Consider the following 3,946-nt stretch of genomic DNA (forward strand, 5'->3'; position numbering starts at 1 on the left):
CTATAGTTTAAAAGTCACTTTTCAGGACCATACCATGCCCGTGTACGGCAAGCATAATTTGACCTAAATGAAAGTATTTTTATAAATCTTTTTGAGAAAAGATCTATAACTCACTCACCTTTGATGAGAATATTTTTTTGTAATTTTTTTCTGCATATTTTTTTATGTTAATTTTTTATTGGGCATAATCATTGTTTTGGAAAATTCTTGGGTATGGCAAGCATAATTTAATCTAAACTTAACATTTTTTGGTTTTTTTTTTTTAAACTATATAGAATTGTCTCTAGTTTGATGGCATATAAAAAATTTCCAAAAACTTAGAGACAAAAAAGTTATTAAAAAACTAAAAAACCATGTTATTTCAAGTTTATGGACCTCTTTCATTAGTAATTAATTTTAAAATAAAAATATTGATCCAATTTCTAAAAAAATTACATATTTAGAATCTAGACAGTCTCTACTATAATGGGTTTTCATTGTTTAAAAAAATTCTAAAAATTTGATGTTCAGATTGATTTGGCCTTCAAGTTGTAGGTCAAACCAAGTCCAAGCCAAAGGGTCGGCTCTCCAAGCCATTTCCCAAGCCAAAACCGAAGCTACAACCGAATCAAAGTTTGATTTTTTTACAAACAGGATCTCGTTTATGAAATGGGATCCTGTTTTCTTTTTTAAAATAATTAAAAACACATTTAGCAAACGGGATCCCGTTTCAAAAAAAATGAGATCCCGTTTCCCTTTTTTTATTTTTATTTTTTATTTTTTTTAAATTAATTTAAAAAAAAAAACTATATACATTAAATATAACATTCAATTATAAGTCACATTTCCCTTTTTATTTTTCCTTTCTCATACTTTAAGTTATTTTTCATGTATATATTGCTAGGATGTTTGAGAGTGGTTTCATATCTCTAGGAGTTATAATGCAAATTCTAGATTTTAGAAGATCTTATAAATTGTGACATAATAGGACCTATAATGTCATAATACAACCTATTATGTCATAATAGGTCTCATTGTGACATAATACATCCTATTGTGACATAATATGTCCTATTATGACAAGATACGACCTATTAAGTCATAATAGGTCCTATTATGTCATAAGACCCCTTAAGAGGACCTGTCATGTCATAATAAGTCCTATTATGTCATAGGACCCCTTAAGAGGACCTATTATGACATTATACCCCTTAGTAGGACCTATTGAAGGGTATTATGTCATAATAGGATTGATTATGACATAATAGGACCTATGATGACATAATAGGTCCTATTATGACATCATAGGTCATATTATGTCATAAAACCCCTTAAGAGGACCTATTATGACTTTATACCCCTTAGTAGGACCTATTGAAGGGTATTATGTCATAACAAGACCTATTGTGACACAATAGGACCTATAATGTCATAATACGACCTATTATGTCATAATAGGTCCCATTGTGACATAATATGTCCTTTTGTGTCATAATAGGTAATAGGTCCTATTATGTCACAATAGGTCCTATTATGTCACAATAGATCCTATTATGACATAATACGACCTATTATGTCATAATAGGTCCTATTATGTCATAAGACCCCTTAAGAGGACCTATTATGACATTATACCTCTTACTAGGACCTATTATGACATATGACCCCTTAGTAGGACCTATTATGACATAATAGAATCAATTATCACATAATAGGACCTGTTATGTCATAGTAGGTCCTATGGTGTCATAAGACCCCTTAAGAGGACATGTCATGTCATAATAGGTCCTATTATGTCATAGACCCCTTAAGAGGACCTATTATGACATTATACCCCTTAGTAGGGCCTGTTAAAGGGTATTATGTCATAATAGGACTAATAATGACATAATAGGATGTATGATGATGTAATAGGTCAGGTATTATGTCATCATAGGTCCTATTATGATATCATAGGTCATATTATGTCATAAAACCCCTTAAGAGGACCTATTATGACTTTGTACCCCTTGTTAGGACTTGTTAAGAGGTATTATGTCATAATAGGCCCTATTGTGACATAATAAGACCTATAATGTAATAATACGACCTATTATGTCATAATAGGTCCCATTGTGACATAATAGGTCCTATTATGACATAATACGACCTATTATCTCATAATACAACCTAAAGACCCCTTAAGAGGACCTATTATGACATTATACCTCTTACTAGGATCTATTATGACATATGTAGAGAAAGGTAAGTTGGTTGGGAGATAGAGATGGTACGTTTAGAGAGAGATAGAGAGTTATATATAGATAAATATAGGTAGGTAGGGGGTAAGGGGAGGTGTATACAGACAGCGGAGATAAAGAGTAAAGAGTTGAGGACATGAGAGAGAGGTAGAGACATAGTTTTAGATTTTGGGAGAGAGGGGACAAAGTGAGATAGAGAGGTAGACAGGTGATAGAAGGAACATAAAATTAGAAGGGAATGAGGGAAGGGTGAATAGATAGAGGGAGACAGAGATGTTGGTAGGGAGGGAGTGAAAGGTATGTAAAGAGAGATAGATAGCATGTGTAGAGAAATAAGGGTATGTAGGGAGTAAGGGGAAGTGTAGAGAGAGATGAGATAGAGAGTAGAGAGTTAAGTATATGAGAGAGAGGTAGAGATAAGTCTAGATTTTGGGAGAGAAAGGAGAGAGTGAGATAGAGAGGTAGAGAGGAGATAGAGGGGAGATAAAAGTAGAGAGGGAAGGAGGGAGGATTAGAGAGAGAGAGAGAGAGAGAGAGAGAGAGATGTATGTAGAGAAAGATAAGCTGGTAGGGAGACTAACAAAGGTACATAGAGAGAGAGAGATGTATATATGTAGAAAGAGAGATAGGTAGGGAGTGAGGGGAGGTGTGTAGAGAGAGAGAAGATAGATAGTATAGAGTTCGGGATGTGAGAGAGAAAAAAGTGAGATATAGAGGTAGAGAGGGTATAGAAGAAGATTTATATGAAGAGAGATGAGTCTAGAGCTCAAGAAAGATAAAAGAGCTAGAAAATGTTGATAGGAGCCTGCTGATTACTGAAATTTGACTAAGTATAAAAATTTATAGTATCTTCTAAAATCTAGAATTTGCGAAAACCACTCCTGGAAATTTGAAATCACTTTCAAACATCTTGCCAATATAGATATGGAGGGAGATGAGTCTAGAGCTCAAGGAAGATTAAGAGATTGAGATAAAATGAGTTAGCAAATATTGAACTACTGATTACTGAAATTTGACTAAGTCTGAAAATTTATAAGATCTTCCAAAATCTAGAATTTGCATTATAACTCCTAGAGATCTGAAACCACTCTCAAACATCCTGCCAATATATATACATGAAATATAACTTAAAGTATAAGTCACATTTCTCTTTGTGTTTTATACTTAAACGTTATATTGCATGTATATATAGCTTGTTTTTTTTTAAATAAAAAATTAAAAATGAAAAAAAAAAAATTTAAAAAAAGGAAAACGGGATCCTGTTTCTTAGATCTAGGCTCGGGATCCTGATGCTAAATGGGATCCCGTTTCAAATTTTGGCTCGAGGTCCCATTTTGTTTCTCATGCGCTCTGTGCAATTTGCCATTTTTTTCTAAGTGTAAAACTTCCACACTAAGTGGACACAACTTTGTGCACTTGCCCCAGAGTGGATTGAAATATCACATTCATCTTTTAAAAATTATTAAACATTCATTTTAGTGCTAAATTAAAGAAGACCTTAATAATTTATTATGTGAAAGGTGTAGTATACTCACATATTGATGCAAAAACGTCCCTCAATAAAAAAAAATAGAAGCATTTAATTTGACATGTTTGTGACACTTAATATTATTTTTTAATTTTCTTAATAGATTTTTTTGCCTTGGTCAATAGTTTAATAGAAATATAATAATATAATAATTTTTTAAGTGGAATAATGAACATATATGACATTGGAAATTAACAAA

Source organism: Cryptomeria japonica, chromosome 10 (assembly GCF_030272615.1).
Source record: "Cryptomeria japonica chromosome 10, Sugi_1.0, whole genome shotgun sequence".
Lineage (NCBI taxonomy): Eukaryota > Viridiplantae > Streptophyta > Pinopsida > Cupressales > Cupressaceae > Cryptomeria > Cryptomeria japonica.